Here is a 17,643-nt window from a genome sequence, read left to right as displayed (position 1 = left end):
AACTAGAAGAAGCTTGTTTTTGTATTTATCTCCTCATTCTAAATGGCATACTAAGTTCTTAGTTTCAGATAATATCTCTAACTTTCCCTTTAAAAGATGAAGATTTTACTCTTATGCAGACATATACACACATACTTCCCTTCCCTCCACCTTCCTCATGTACTTATAATTTTATTTAGACCAATATTGAGTATTTACTATATATTATTCTATATACAGATAAGCCATGTAGATTATAATTCATTTTATTCTTGAATAACTTTGTATTTTTCCCTGAAAATCATTTTTTTTTGCTTAGGTTTCTATAGATCTGCTAATTCATCCCTCTTTACCAAATGTGTACAACTTTTCACAACATTTTCTAATATATCAAGCTATCTAGCAGTTTCATTTACTTCTTGAAGACATCCCTACTAAAACTCCATCTTTCTTCTAAAATTCAAACTGGCCTCTGGGCCTGCTGTAGCAAAGGAAGGATTCTCTGCACATCTCCCTATTATTTATTCCTTGGATTTAAATTTTTATCAATTTACATTTGTTTATTTAGTCAAATACGTTAGTAGGAGACATACTTCTGTAGCTTCCAGAGAAAGTGTACATTGGAAGTAAATTTTTGAGAGGTTGCAATTCTGAAAGCAACCATACGATCGTACTACTTATATGATTATTTGATCAAGTTAGAACTCTAACTTGGAAAGCATTTTCAGATATTAAATGTATTACTCTCCAATCTTCTGGCTTCTGATTTTGGTTTTGTGAGACCCTGTCTTATTTCTTTGCTCTACATATGAGCTCTTAGGGTCTTCTTTCTCTCACCACATTTCATGACCAATTTTGCTACAAGTCTCTTCTGGGGCTATGTGATATTTTTTATTCTGAAAATTCATGTACTTCAAGCCCAGAAATTTTTCTTGAATTATTCATTTCATAATTTCTTCATTTAAAATTTTCTGTTATTTAATTTGGCTACTCCTATCACTCAGCAAATATTCTGGAATAATCATTTAAATTTCCTAACTTTTATTTTACATCTGTCCTTTGTTCATACTACTTTGGAACATAATCTTCATTTTTATCTTAAAATCCATTAATTTGTTATCCTAATTTTAATTTCAAAAGCCCCATTTTTTGTTTTCTGAATGATCTATTTTTAAAAGTTACATTTTTACTTCATAAATGTAACATCTTCTGTCCATAAAGACTGAAGTTTTTATCTCCTTCCAGGATTACGTCAATTTCTTTTGATTTCTTGTTTTTTTCCTATTCATTTGATATTTTCATCAGATTTAGCAGTTTTTTGCAAATGTCTATGATAACTAGCTGCCCTTTCAAGTTGAAGAATAAAGCTCAAAAAGACTGTTTGGAAACTCTGGCTTAGCCAAGACATGCTGTTGACTGTTGGAATACTTTTTGTTTGTTTGTGTTTTGAAATATAACTGAAACGAACACTGTATAAGTTTAAGATGTACAACATGACTTGATGTGTGTGTGTGTGTGTAGTGAAATGACTAAACACAGTTTACTTCACACCAAAAATAAATAAATAAATAAATAGAAAAAGAAAAAAATGTTTTCCGCCTTGTTATAACAACTCTTAAGATTTACTCTCCTAATAACTTTCATACATACTATACAGCAGTATGGGGTTTTGATAGGTGGGACTATTTCAGTTGAAGACCTCCAAATGTTAGTTTTTGCACATGCCTTCTCTTGGGCTGGCCAGATTCTTTGAGGTAAATCCTCCAATCTCCTGCCTAGAAGCTATACACCTGGCTAACAGTATTCTCAACCTAAGTAAAGAAAAAAAGCTAACATTTCCATTCATAAGTATGTACACTTTCATCAATTCCACTGTTTCCAAAATTGTACTGACACCCTCAACCATGTTCTGGTACCTAGCTCAACATCCACAGAGAAGAAACTTCTGCCTTTCAGCAGAGTAGAGGCAGGACAAGATGAGTATCTGTCATCTCATCTACACAAGCTGAAGAAGGGAATTTGGGGATTTAACAGCTAATTGTATAGGTTTTTAATCAAGTTTTCTGTTTCAGGTCCACAGCACATCCCATTTTCAGAAATACTTAAAAACTCTAAATAAATAAAATAAGATAAAATACAAAATAAAGCAAAAGTACATGAGAGACAAACAACTCCAACTCAACTCCCAACTAAATGGCAAGAATACTGGGAATGTGTTCAAGACAGTGAAATAGTGGGATCCAAGTGATCAAACAACATATCTACTGATCAAATCACACAACTAACAAAAGTGAGCAAGGCCCATGAAGTCAAAAGCATGGCATTTTGAGATTTATCCATTGAGTTGCTTCCTATTTAGGTAATAGTTGTTTGCACATTTAAAAACTTAACACCTCAAGAGCGCCTGGGTGGCTCAGTTGGTTAAGCATCTGCCTTCAGCTCAGGTCATGATCCCGGGTTCCTGGGATCCATCGGGCTCACCAGGGAGCCTGCTTCTCCCTCTCCTTCTGCAACTCCCCCTGCTTGTGATTTCACACTCTCTCTCTCAAATAAAGAAAGCAAATCTTTAAAAAAAAATAAAAACTGAACATCTCAATTTAGTAACAATGCTAAAAGATCAGGGAGTTGTAATTCACAATTCATAATAGTGAATCTTGAAAATAGAAACATTAATTAACTTGGGTGTTTCAATCTAAAGAAAGGAAGACTGAGAAGTCATCAACTGCTCTTAACTAAGAATAGGAAAAAAATAAGTAAAATTTGGGTTAATAGATTTAGATAAAACGGAGGAAAAAGGATGATCACTAAGTAATTCAACTTAGATGTAATGCAGATTCAATGACACAACAACATTATGGATATAAAACTGAATGAGACGGAATTCCTGCCCTGAAAGAAAAACAATAGAATGTGACAAGTCTTAAGAGAGAAATATAAAGAGTGCCATTGGAGTCTCCCTCCAAAAATAGGAAAGCACATAGTTGCTTCTAAAAGTTAATTTTTTAATTGCTATAATAATATTATATAAAATTAACTGAAGAACACATAAAACCCCATAGTCTTTTATGACTTTTTACCTAATAAAAACAATATACTCATTGATTATCAATGCTATGTAGTATTTAATTCTGAAAACAACTTGGAGGAGTAAATATTTGTGTTGCCATGTTATAGGTAAGGAAACAGTCTTTAGAGGTTTGGTCACTTCCTTATAGTCATTTAATGGTGAAGTCCATATTCAAAACAAGATCTTTTTTTTTTTTTAAGATTTTATTTATTTATTTGACAGAGAGAGATCACAAGTAGGTAGAGAGGCAGGCAGAGAGAGAGAGAGGAGGAAACAGGCTCCCTGCTGAGCAGAGAGCCCGATGCGGGACTCGATCCCAGGACCCTGAGATCATGACCTGAGCCGAAGGCAGCGGCTTAACCCACTGAGCCACCCAGGCGCCCTCAAAACAAGATCTTAATTACTATATTATACTGTCTCACTATATCATCAAACTATCCTTTTTGACATAAACATTAATGTCATGAAAGTAGTAATATTTTTAAAGTATGCAAGTCCCTGGAGAGAAATAGTACAGTACACTATTAATTTTTAATTACAGATGAGAATAGTTAATTCAGACCAATAATAATACAACACAATTCTACTTGTAGAAGTTGGTTGCCTTTTAACATTGGTGGTAGGAGATGAAGGCTTTATTTCTATCTGCAAGACATCACCTTCAATTATACTAAAAGTTTACAAAGAATTACAAACAATATTTGCTATATATATTGATGTTATTTAACAGATATTCATGTTCTCTTCCTTCGGGTCCATGGTAAAATTAAACTCCCACACTTCTCAGAAGTTGGATGTGATAATATGACTTGTTTCTGCCAACAAAATGCAAGTTAAAGTGACACTTGTATTTCTAGATGGAACCACTGAATCACCAATGAAAGACAATGCAATTTCGTCCTGGGTCCCTACGTGATGACAATAAGCTAATCTGCCCTGCCTCCAATATTAAACATGTGGTATGAGTGAGAAATTAACTTTTATTGGTCTTAATCCTCTGAAACTTAAGAGATTCATGGTGGACATGGATATGTGCTACCCAGACCTCATTCAAGGAAGGAACTGTTGTTCCTGTTGCTGGGAGAGCTGTCGGTGAGCAGTCATCAGCTGCAAACTAATTCAGCAAGTGCCTCGGTATCTTTGGGCCACTCCACACGCAAGGCCACATCTTTTTAAGGATGATCCACATGCAGTTGCTGATCAACATGAAGTTTTAAAGGTCCTGTCACTTCATCCCAACATACCACCCATTTTACCTCCAGAGTTTCTTGTGAATTGAGTTGACTAAGGTTGTCTGTCCAGTATCACAACTCCACTTTTCCTTTTGTCAAATCCTGCTTCCTCCCTACCTTTTCCAAAGGCACTGATTTTTAAGGGCTCTCAACAAACATCATAAACACGAAACTCTGTCTCAGAGTCTACTTCCCAGAGAACCCAACTATGAGAGCTGGTACCAGGACTGACACAAGAAAAGCAGGAACAAAGATGGAAGTTGTGAGCTGCATCACATACCACCAGGCTAACAGTGAAGAACCTATCACTGCTGTAAGCATAACGGAGAAAGCCTCTGGCACAAGATGTCATCAACTATTAACTTATACCAGTGGTAAATTAGGAAGGTATGCCAAAGGGAGGGGAATATTCTAGCAGGTGTGAAGTATCAGATGTCTGGAAACAGTTAACTACTAATATACTAAAACCACATGTCTACAGCTTAGCCCCACTGAGCTCTAGAAAAAAGTTAATGAGGGGCACCTGAGTGGCTCAGTCGAATAAGTGTCCAACTCTTGATCTTGGCTCAGGTCGTGATCTTGCGATTGTAGGATCGCGCCCAGCTTTGGGGTTCGGCCAAGAGTCTGCTTGTGATTCTCTCCCTCCATCTCTCCCCCCAACTCTTTCTCTGTCTCTCAAATAAATAAAAGCTTTAAAAAATAATAAGATAAATAGGTGGCATATCTTATTGGTGATAAGCCAATCACCTGGGTGGCTCAGTCAGTTAAGCGTCTGCCTTCAGCTCAGGTCATGATCCCAGAGTCCTGGGATTGAGTCCCACATCAGGCTCCTTGCTCAGCAGGGAGCCTGCTTTTCCCTCTGCCTGTCACTTCCCCGCTACTGCTCTCTCTCTCTCTGACAAATAAATAAATTACATCTTTAAAAAATAATAACTAAATAAAAATATAAGAAAGGCCAAGAAAGCCAGAGGCCCTCCTTAGTCCCATATATAAAGGATGCCAAGTATAGAAAGTCTGCAAATTAAAGAATGTCTGCTATTTCAAAGTCAAGAGCCAGCTAGGAAAAGAAAAAGACCATGACACATGGGTTGGGGACATCTGAGTTGACACCTCTGATAATCTACCCAAATTTTCCAGAATCATTTGAGACTACAGAAGTTGTCCACCCTACCCTGCATAGATAGTACTAGTCCTTGCTTGAACACAATGCAGGCTTCTCTCCAGCAAGACTTGTGCCCCAGTTCAGAATCTGTTCACTCCTTCCCTATTGGCCATAGAGTCAATAATCTTGGCTCAGCATAATTCAGCCAGGGACATGCTGTGACTGCTAAGGAAGGAAAGGAATGATGCCCCAAGTATCTGGAAGACCTAGAAAGCAAATATTGGCAGAAGTTGGGGAAGTACACATTGTACTCGATAATAAGCAGAAAGTGACCCAAAGGGCCTTATATTGTATTAGGGAAGTTTACAGATTTTTTTTTTTAAGATTTTATTTATTTATTTGACAGAGAGATCACAAGAAGGCAGAGAGGCAGGCAGAGAGAGAGAGGAGGAAGCAGGCTCCCCGCTGAGCAGAGAGCCCGACGCGGGACTCGATCCCAGGACCTTGAGATCATGACCCGAGCTGAAGGCAGCGGCTTAACCCACTGAGCCACCCAGGCACCCCGGAAGTTTACAGATTTAAAAGCACTCTCCCAAGATGCAGGATTTATGCCCTGAAATGGACCCCAGGAGATGGTGTAAGCTCACTATCAAAATGACTCCTATTTATAGCAAAGGAAGCAATCAACAAAATGAAAAGGCAACCTACAGAATGGTGGAAAATATCTGTAAATCATATATCTGTTAAAGATTTAATATACAAAGATATACAAAGAAATTGACACAACTCAGCAACAAAAAGAAAAAAAAAGTCCAATTAAAAAATGGATAGAAATGCTCATCACTAGCCATCAGGGATATTCAAATCAAAACCACATTGAGATACCACCTTACTCCAGTTAGAATGGCCAAAATTAACAAGACAGTAAACAACATGTGTTGGAGAGGATGTGGAGAAAGGGGAACCCTCTTACACTGTTGGTGGGAATGCAAGTTGGTGCAGTCAATTTGGAAAACAGTGTAGAGATTCTTTAAGAAATTAAATATAGAGCTAACTTATGACCCTGCAATTGCACTACTGGGTATTTGCCGCAAAGATATAGATGTAGTGAAAAAAAGGGCCATCTATACCCCAATGTTCATAGCAGCAATGGCCACAGTCGCCAAACTGTGGAAAGAACCAAGATGCCCTTCAATGGACGAATGGATAAAGAAGATATGGTCCATATATACTATGGAGTATTACGCCTCCATCAGAAAGGATGAATACCCAACTTTTGTATCAACATGGAAGGGACTGGAAGAGATTATGCTGAGTGAAATAAGTCAAGCAGAGAGAGTCAGTTATCATATGGTTTAGCTTATTTGTAGAGCATAAGGATAACACAGAGGACATGGGGAGATGGAGAGAAGTGAGTTGGGGGAAACTGGAAGGAGAGATGAACCATGAGAGACTGTGGACTCTGAGAAACCAACTGAGGGTTTGGAGGTGAGGGTGGTGGGAAGTTGGGTGAGCCTGATGGTGGGTATTATGGAGGGCACGTATTGCATGGAGCACTGGGTGTGGTGCATAAACAATGAATTCTGGAACACTGAAAAGAAATTTTAAAAAATAAATAAAAATTTTTAAAAAAATGAATAGAGGAAATGAACACATATTTTTCCAAAGAAGACATCCAAATGGCCAAAAGGTAGAAGAAAAAGTATTCAGAAGTGCCTGGGTGGCTCAGTTGGTAAAGTGTCTGCCTTAAGCTCAGGTCATGACCTCAGGTCCTGGGATCAAGCCCCACATCAGGCTCCCTGCTAAGCAAGAAGGATGCTTCTCCCTCTCCCTAGCTGTGTGCGTGCTCACTCTCGCGCGCTCTCTCTCTGTCTAATAAATAAATAAATAACAAAAAAGGTGTTCGATATAGCTAGTTATCAGGGGAAAGCAAATCAAAACCACAATAAGCTATCACTTCACACGTTAGAATGGCAATCACCAAAAAGAAAAGAGATATCATGTGTTGATAAGGTCATGAAGAAAAGGGAACCCTGTGCACTGCTGGTGGGGATTTAAATTGGTTCAGTCACTGTCCCTCAAACAGGAAGTTTCCTCAAAATATTAAAAATAAAACTACCATATATGATCCAGCAATCCCACATCTGGGTATATACACAAAGGAAATGAAAACAGGATATCAAAGAGATCTCTGCACTCTCACGTTCACTGCAGCATTATTCACAGAAGCCAAGATACAGAAACAAACAAAGTGTTCATCAATGGCTGAATGGATAAAGAAGATGTGACATACCTACATATATATGTGTATGCAATATATATATATATATATATATACACACACACACACACACACACACACACACACACACACACGTGTGTGTATACATATACATACACAATGGAATATTATTCAGCCCTAAGAAAGAAATCCTGCCATTTAAGAAAACAAGGATGGACATTGGAGGTATCACACTAAGCAAAGTAAGTCTGAGAAAAAAAAGATAAATACTACACAGTATTTGTCTTTATTCGTGGAATTTCTAAAGGGGGAAAAAAAAGTCAAGCTCATAGAAACAGTCGAAAAATGTTTGCCAGGGACTAAGTAATAGGGACAATAAGGAGAGGTTCATAAAAAGGATACAAACTTTCTGTTATAAAATGAACCAGGTATGAGGATTTAATATACAACATGGTTGCTATAGTTGATAACAGAGTAGTGTATCATTGAAATTTGCTCAAAGAGTAGAACTTACTCTACAAAGAACATCAAATTTAAAAAAGGGAAAAAGGGGCACCTGGGTGGCTCGGTGGGTTAAAGCCTCTGCCTTCAGCTCAGGTCACGATCCCAGAGTCCTGGGATTTAGCCCCATAGTGGGTTCTCTGCTCCTCGGCAAGACTCCTTCCCCCTCTCTCTCTCTCTGCCTGCCTCTCTGCCTACTTGTGATCTCTGTCTGTCAAATAAATAAATAAATAGTCTTTAAAAAGGAAAAAAATGTGAACTTATGGATGCATTAACTATACTGAGGGATTCCTATCACAATGTATACATATAATCATTACAATGTACATGTTTTATATCTTATAATTTTATAAGTCAATAAAGCTAAAAAAGAAAAAGAAGATGCACAGAGACATAAAAAATACAGCCTTTGCTTAGTAAGGTCAAAATGTTGGAATTGCCAGAGCAAAGAGAGGATAAAAAGTCTAGAAATATGGGCATTCTAAAGTGGATATACTAATGTAACACCAGAAAATCTACCAGGTCTTATATCTATGGAAAGGGCCAGATGGTATGCCATTTACTAAAGTCATGAAGAATGTGATGGAGAAAGTGGTACTGGAATCAATAAGAATGTGCTAGCTCTTCTCCACAGACCAAAGCTGATGGTAGGAGAAACCACAAAAAAACTGAGCTCAATGATGGAGACAAGAGGATAATCCATCCCAACTGGTGACATTAAACCATTAGAATCCAATCCAAGTAAAGGGCAAGATTTATAATAAGAAGCAAGGTTGGAGCGTCAGTCAAGGAGAATAACACGTTAAAAATTATACAGATGTTTAATAGACCACAGCATCCCTAGAAGCAAAATAGGCAGCCAGCAAGGGCACTACTCTCTAACTTAAGTCATCAAAAGAAATCAAGGATGGATGATCAGGAGGCTGATGGCAGATGCTGCAATAAAAAGTCACAATTTATTACTCAGTTCCTGAAATTGAGTCATTTATGAAGTCCAGATTTGATATATTTAAAATCTGATGCCTACAGGGAATGACCCTGCAATACCACAGTAAGTGTACATGGTAATAATTCCCCTATTTCTTTATCAAAGTCACCCATGATCATTTAATTGCATAACTAGGGGGAAAAGCAGCACAAACGTTTCAAGTACAGTTGGACACAGGTCTGAGTTAGCACTGACACCCTGGATATAAAGTGTCATCATGGCCTCTCTTTACAGGAGGGATATATGGCAATGAGGTAATTAATGATGTCCTAGCCAAGGTCCTGTTCAAAATGAGTCACTAGGTCTGCAGACCTATGAAGTGGTCATGTTCTGGATGTTTCTGGCAAATGGCACAACACTGACATTGGGTCCTTGGCTTTCACAGTGGCAAAGATCAAGTGGAAACTTCTGAAACAACCACCCCCTGGATAATGTATTACATTTTAAACAAATGTTGCATTCCAGGGGGTGTGGGTGGCAAGAATTAGTATTGCCCTGAAGAATTAAAGAATGCAGGAATGATGGACCCCATCTAATTTCCTTTTAAATCACCGATCTGGGCCCTGCAAACCAAACAAAGCCTGGAGGATGATAAGAGCCTACTACCAGGTAGTAGCTCAAATAGTAGTCACTATGCAAAACGCATATTTTTGTTAAAACAGATTAACATGACCATTTTTGCAAATGTGTTCTTTGCTGATCCTTTTAAAAAAGAGGATCAAAAACAGTTTGCTTTCATATGGAATAGGAAATAATATACATTCACAATTTTCCCTCAGGTGCATACTAACTCTCTCTCCTTTTGTCATAACATATAACAAATTTGGTCCAACTGGACATCTTGCAGAACATTACATTGTTCCATTACATTAATGACATCAATCTAACTGTGCCAGATGAGTAAGAAAGGCTTATGCAATGGAGGCCTTGTTAAGACATACAGGCTTCAAAGGGTGAAAGATAAAACCTACAAAGATTCAGATTTCATATTAGTAAAATATTTAGGGAACCAGTGGTCAAGAACATTTTCAGACAGCTCATCTGAATTGAAAGACCAATTATTGGGGCACCTGGGTGGCTCAGTGGGTTAAGCCTCTGCCTTCAGCCCAGGTCATGATCTCAGGGTCCTAGAATCGAGCCCCACATCAGGCTCTCTGCTCAGCAGGGAGCCTGCCTCCCCTTCTCTCTCTACCTGCCTCTCTGTCTACTTATGCTCTCTCTCCTGTGTCAAATAAATAAATAAATAAAATCTTTAAAAAAAAAAAAAAAGACCAATTATTACACCTTGCAATGCCCATGAAAAGCAGAAAGCAAACAATCCAGTAGGTCTCTTTGGGTTCTGAAGGTAGCTAATTTCACTCCTGGAAATACTGCTCTAGCCCACATACTGAACAACATGAAAGGCTGTCAGCTTTGAGTTCATGCCAGGGTACGGAATAGCTCTGCTATAGGTTCAGGCTACACTTTGTAAGCAGACTTGCAGTTAGGGCCGCAAGACCGAGAAGAATTATAGCTATTGGTGGAGGCACTGTTGGGAAAAGTAGCACATGAAATATACAGAAAGTAGAATCCCAGTAGAATCCCAACACAGACCCCATACACATATCAAAGGCCGTATCATCTGCAGTGGAAAACTTTATTCTCTATGCCTGCCATGTTATTGGACCCTGCCAGAGATAGAGACCCTGTGTTATCAACTAACACAGGTGTTCAGAGTTTTATATTATGAGCTGACTCTGTTATCAAGAATCATAAGAACATAAAATGAAAGTGGCACCCAAGATCAAGTATGAGCCAGATCACATAATGCACAAGCACTCTGCACGAACAGATAGTTCAGGCCCCATGTTAAGTAATACTGTTGCACCTGCACCTGTCATTTTACAGCTATGGTCATATGAAGAATTCTCTATGCCATGATACCAATCAGAGAAAAGTAGAAATATTTCAGCTTGATATGTGGGCACAAGTCAAAAGTGGACATCACCTAAAGAACCTCACTCAGGAGTGACCTCAAGGAACAATGGAAAAGGAAAAAGCCTCTCAGTGTGGCAGGTCTTTGGGCAGTGTGTCATCCACAATGTATGCAAAGAGAATTGGCCCAATTCTCTTTGGGCCTGTAATTAGTGGTCTAGCTCACTCATCAGTAGCATAGAGAAAGAAATACTGGAAGATCAGAAACAAAGAGGGCCTGGGGTAGAGGCACATGGATGGATATATTTGAACAAGTACAAAATATAAAGATCTTTGTGACACAATTTAAAGGCATCAGAGAGCATCTAACACGGAAGCGACAGTAAACAACAAGAAAAAAAATAACGAAAACAGCTAGCATCAGTTAGGCTCCACTATAGGATACCTCAGTGCTGGCACAATAAGAACATGAACAAACTAGCCATTATAGAGAGATGGAAGTCATCTAGGGATACAATAACATGGGCTCCTCTGAACAAAGCTGATCGAGCTACTGTTACTGGCAACTGGTCAGCCTGCCAGCAAGATATCAACTCTGGTCCCTTGATGAAACCATTCCCCAAGGCCACCAAATAAACACTTAGTGGCAAGCTGACTACAAATGGGCCCCTTCCACCCTAATCTGATCAACAATTCATTAGGACAAGAATAGATATATACTGGGGCGCCTGGGTGGCTCAGTGGGTTAAAGCCTCTGCCTTCGGCTCAGGTCATGATCTCAGGGTCCTGGGATGGAGCCCCGCATTGGGCTCTCTGCTCAGCAGGGAGCCTGCTTCCCCCCTCCCCTCTCTCTGTCTGCCTCTCTGCCTGCTTGTGATCTCTCTCTCTGTCAAATAAGTAAATAAAATTAAAAAAAAAATTGGGGGGTGCCTGAGTGGCTCAGTGGGTTAAAGCCTCTGCCTTCCACAGGTCATGATCCCAGGGTCCTGGGATCAAGCCCCGCATCCAGCTCTCTGCTCTGCTCAGTGGAGAGCCTGCTTCCTCCTCCACTCTCTCTCTTTCTCTCTCTCTCTCTGCCTGCCTGTCTGCCTACTTGTGACCTCTGTCAAATAAATAAATAAAATCTTTTTAAAAATAAAAATAAAAATAAAAAAATAAAATAAATTTTAAAAAATTTTCATTAAAAAAAAAAAAGACTAGATACATACTCGGAGTATCAGTTTGATTTTCCCAACCACAAAGTCTTAACCAGTATGACTGCCTTAGAAATTATGAAGTAATAGATCAAGCAGCAGGGGTTCCTATGTAATCAAAAGACACACTACATCAAAGGAAATATAGGAATGAGCCCATAACCATGGGATCCACTGGATCCCGTAATACACAGTCTGATAGACCTTTGGATAGGCACAAATGAAACATCACCATGCAGGATACACCTTGGAATTTAGCAACTTTACATGGTAATCTGTTCCCAGTAGGAAGAATATAAAAGTCCAGGACCCAAGGAGTAAAAGCCACTCTTAGTGGTCTCACTTTCAGTGATACAGTTGAGTAATTTGTGCTTCTTATCCCAGAAATCTGGGCTCTGCAGGATTAGAGATCTTATTCCCCAAAGGGGAAATACTCTGGCAGAGGCCAAAGCAATACCCCTCTGAACTATAAGCCATAGTGTCCCTTAGGCACTTCAGGCTCCTTCTGTCAAGGTACCAGCAAGCAGGCAAAAAAGGAGTCACCATCTTGGCAGGGATAATTGGCCCAGATCATAAAAAGAAGGTAGGACCACCACTGTTACAAAATAAGGGGAGGGGAATATGTTTGGTACACAGATGATCCCTTGGGTGTCCCTTGGTATCCTCTTGCCAAGAGTTATGGTAAATGGGCAACTTCAATACCTAGAGCAGGAGGTACATAATGACCAGGGCTCAAATACCTAAGGGTAAGGGTCTACGTCATACCACCAGGTAAGTCACAAAGATTGTGGGTTCCAACTGAAAGTAAGGAATATTTACAAAAAATAATAAAAGGGGGACATGCTGAATATCAGCTATAGCCCTGAAACCAGCTACAGAAGCCGAAGCAATAACCCAGGTTTCCGCCAGGAAGAATGGGTCACTGGAATCCTAGAGGAGCTCTTGAGAAATGTGCTTGAAGTAGACCGAGTAGCTCAAAGAACAAATTGTGATAAACATGGACATGATCTGCCTAAATAAACCTTCAGAAAGAACCTCTTGTCCCTGTTGCTAGGACTGGTGTCAAGCAACATCATTCAGCTACCAGCCCCCATAGAAACGGCTTTAGCTGCACACACAGAGCTTCCTCACCCAAGTTCCTACACTCCTAGGTGTGACTCTCATACAATGACTGATCAAGGCCTGGCTATTCCATCCTAACAAAGGACAACTCTGATGAACATTTCAACTCCGGAGTTCCCCTGGGATTGACTGCAGCTGTTAAATTCTACTTGAATTTTTCCTCTGCCCAATCCTGCTTCTTCCATGTCCTTTTCACAGCTGTTTATCCCAATGACTCAATAATACTAAACTAAATAAGCCCCAAACACTAAACTCTGTCTTAGAATTTGCTTTCCAGAGAACCCAGACTATGGCAGGATTGTTTGTTGCCAGAGTATGACCTTACCTGTACTGACTAATACAATACAATAAATACAATACAATACAATAAATACAGAGTGAGTTTCCTCTGCAGTTTCTTAGAATTGCTGGCAAATTGTTTTCATTCATGAAACTATTTAGAAAATGGGATGCCTGGATGGCTCATTTGGTTAAGCATCTGCCTTCGGCTCAGGTCATGACCCCAGGGCCTGGTGATCAAGCCCCATGTTGGGCTCCCCACTCGGCAGGGAGTCTGCTTTTCCTTCTCCCTCTGCCCTTCCCCCACGCCTGCGTGCTTTCTCTCTCAAATAAATCAATAAAATTAAAAAAAAAAAAAACTCAGTTTAGGAAGAACAGAATTTAAGTTGCAAGCTTATGAAAAGCTTGTTGAGGTAAGCAACTTTTGCGGATATACACACTTTTTGATCCTTGCTGATATTTGCCCAACATGCCAGGATTTTTCAACAGAATAAGAGAAGAAAAGGATAAGAGCAGTTGTTACAAATAGGCTTTCTACTTATACCTTCCTGTTTCTTCAATAGCTACAAAACAGAAGGTTGAGCTAGATAAATTCTGTTGCTGAATTTTCACATTCTTGACCAGGATTCATTATAAAACACAGATTAGTTTTCCTATAACACGTAGAAGTTATCAAATGCCTTAAAGCTCAATATTAAACTAATATACTTTGTTTACATATAGTCTATTCCCATTATTACATTGAAAAGTCTGTTTATTATTAATCTAACTACAATCTATAATTGTATTTCTTGCCAAGAAGACAATATATTTCCAAAGCACTCAGGTCATTATCACCTAACAAACATTTCAAGGTTACACAAATGAGAGCAAAACCCCACAGCCTACTGACACCATGAAAACTGACAAAAACACCATTCCATGACAACAGAAAAACAACACAGGATTAATGACCAAACTAAAATATACTCTCTGAAATACAGATTTTAAAAAACACTTATACTGCAAGGTACTAAATATTAATTTACAAATTTTATTCAATACACATAACATCAAGAAATTAGAGGTGCCTGGGTGGCTCAATGGGTTAAAGCCTCTGCCTTCGGCTCAGGTGATGATCTCAGGATCCTGAGATCGAGCCCCGCATCGGGCTCTCTGCTCAGCAGGGAGCCTGCTTCCTCCTCTCTCTGCCTGTCTCTCTGCCTACTTGTGATCTCTGTCTGTCAAATAAATAAATAAAACCTAAAAAAAAAAAAATCAAGAAATTAGAGGTAGCATTCTCTCAAACCCAAATTATCTCTTTATGAAGAGCCACACAATTACATTAAGAACTTTTGCTGAAATTAGAGACTGGTTTATTTTATCAATGATGCAAAAAATAGTGCAGGTGGAAAATGCATAGTCAATGGTTACTAATTTTTAGTATTTTGACTATTTTTCTAAAAAATTCATATTTTTCATGAAAATATGTATCTATACTACTTTAAGGACATGTTTTAAAAGTCCTTTTAATAACCCACTTGAAATGCCAGTTCAAAAGTCAGTCAGTATTCATATTACTAATATTACTAAAAACAATACACATATTATATATATAAAACTCAAAACTAGATGGATATAAAGAAAAACTTCTATTATTGATTTGTACATTTTGTAATAGAAAACCAAACTTATGGATGTTGCCAAAATATTTTTCCACTTGTCCCTTAAGTGACAGTGCTTCACTGGGTTTTTTGTCCACTAGGCCAAGTCTCCTAATCTGTAAACGGCGCACACTCTTCCTAGGTTATCTCATCACAGCTCTACCAGGATTCTGTCCCCTATGATTCACTCAATGAATATTTATATTTATTTAGTTCCTTACTCTCTGCCAGGAAAAATGTGTATCACTATTCGACTCTCAATCTTAATTGAAATGATTTTATAGTTTTAACATACAATGATATTTCCTGTTGGCTTCTACACAGTCTTGATGTAAAAATATTTATAGGTTTCTTGATGATGAATCATACATGAGTTCCTAGAATAACTCCTATTTGGTCAGAGTTTATTATACTTTTGAAACACGGTCAAGTTTTATTTGCTAATAATTTATTTTAAATTTTTTATTCTATAATCATGACTGCTTCCCCGTGCCTTCTTCCCCTGGGGTTTCGTTAAGACATTTTAAAACTTTTCTTTCAGTTTTATATTTTATTACAAGAATCTGTATTCAGCAATTTTTGCATTCAAAACAATCTCTCAAAACGCTAGTAGATCTGTTAAGAGAAAGAGAGATTTATTCATTTTTCTTTTTTCATTTTTCTTCTTCCTTGATTTCCTATCTTGAGATCAGTATTCCCTGATTAATTTGTGGGAGAGGGGAGGTACAATATAATTCAAATATGCCTTAAATATCTGATTAACTCTAAATCTACTAATAAAACTAATTTTCTTGAGTGACTTGCCACATTAGCAAATATTATATGCCCTTTCCCCAATTTAAGATCATTCAAATATTTTCCTGTTAAATCAGAGAAAAAATCATTATCATAGCATAGTGGTAGAATCAAAAGAAATCTGAACTTAGGCTTGGGTTCAAATTCTAAATAGACCATCTTATGACCTATGTGACTTTGGGTTTAACCATGCTAAATCAGTTTCTTCCCCTATAAATAATATAACCATACATACTACATAGGTGTTATTAGAGGTTATGATGCATTATATCATAAAGCACGTGATAAGTGCCAAGCACCACAGGAAACATTTGACAAATTCTAGTTCTCCCATTTCTCAAAATGAAAGGTCACTTTTTCCTTTAATTATTGGCCTCTTTTTAAAAAAGAAGATACTATTTCTTCTATATAATAGTATATTATAGAAAGGACCCCTTGAGCAAAAAATACAATAAAGCTAAAAACAGCAGTTGGCTAAATTCAGTGAAAAAAATGTGTGAATAATTTTAAGAGTTTTTCTGATGACAAAGAGAAACAAACAGGTTCTTTCAGGTGACCAGGCAAGGGGTGCTGATTTCACCAAAGAAGAACCCTAACAACTTAACAAAGGGTATAGAGAAATTTTAATTAACAGAGAAACTAAAAAAATTACCTCCAGAAAATGAAAATAATTATAAAGAGCAAGTAGGTTGGGATTTTTATAATTTTGCTGGTGTGTTCAAAAAATTAAATAATTAGAGGAGTCAAGATGGCAGAGAAGTAGCAGGCTGAAACTACTTCAGCTAGCAGGAGATCAGCTAGATAGCATATCTAATGATTGCAAACACCTGCAAATCCATCGGCAGATCGAAGAGAAGAATAGCAATTCTGGAAACAGAAAAACAACCACTTTCTGAAAGAACTCTACGGAAAGCAAAGCGCTCAGGGACAAAAGCTCCTGAAAGCAAACCTGAGCGGATTACTCAGCACGGCCCCTGGTAAGGGCTGTGCAATTCTGCCTGGGGCAAAGACACTTGAGAATCACTACACCAGGCCCCTCCCCCAGAAGATCAACAAGAAATCCAGCCAAGACCAAGTTCCCCTACCAAGGAGTGCGGTTTCAATATCAAGGAGAGCAGCAGAAATCCAGAGGAGGAGAAAGCAAAGCATGGAACTCATGGCTTTCTTCCTGTGATTTTTTTAGTCTTACAGTTAATTTAATTTTTTTCTTTTTCAATTTTTTCTCTTCTTCTGCTAAATATTTTTTTAACTTTTACCCTTTTCTTTTTTAACGTTTTTTAACTAGTTTATCTAATATATATATTTTTTCTTTTTTATATTTTTCTTTATTCATTTTCTTTTTTTAAATTCTTTTCTTTTCTTTTTTCTTTTCTTTTTTTTTTCTTTTTTTTCTTTCTTTCTTTTTGAACCTCTTTTTATCCCCTATCTCCCCCCTCATGATGTGGGATCTCTTCTGATTTGGTTAAAGCATATTTTCCTGGGGTTATTGCCACCCTTTTAGTATTTTACTTGCTCCTTCATATACTCGTATCTGGACAAAATGACAAGGCAGAAAAATTCACCACAAAAAAAAGAACAAGAGGCCG

General features: G+C 38.0%; 1 protein-coding gene and 1 long non-coding RNA gene across 2 annotated transcripts in view; both read right to left on the bottom strand.

Moving 5' to 3' along the window:
- The window catches only part of ATRNL1 (attractin like 1), a 796,208-nt gene that overhangs the window by 653,579 nt on the left and 124,986 nt on the right, over positions 1-17,643 (bottom strand). The gene's annotated exons all lie outside the window — the stretch shown is intronic.
- On the bottom strand, positions 3,807-7,609 carry LOC116573620. Its single transcript, XR_004278894.1, has 3 exons — positions 7,523-7,609; positions 5,160-5,165; positions 3,807-3,817 (listed from the first exon to the last, which is right to left on the bottom strand). It is a non-coding gene; the product is annotated as an uncharacterized LOC116573620 (long non-coding RNA).

The sequence above is a fragment of the Mustela erminea genome, chromosome 14, assembly GCF_009829155.1.
Source record: "Mustela erminea isolate mMusErm1 chromosome 14, mMusErm1.Pri, whole genome shotgun sequence".
Lineage (NCBI taxonomy): Eukaryota > Metazoa > Chordata > Mammalia > Carnivora > Mustelidae > Mustela > Mustela erminea.
The sequence above is the reverse complement of the archived record's forward strand: the minus strand, read 5'-3'. Positions and strand labels throughout refer to the sequence as shown.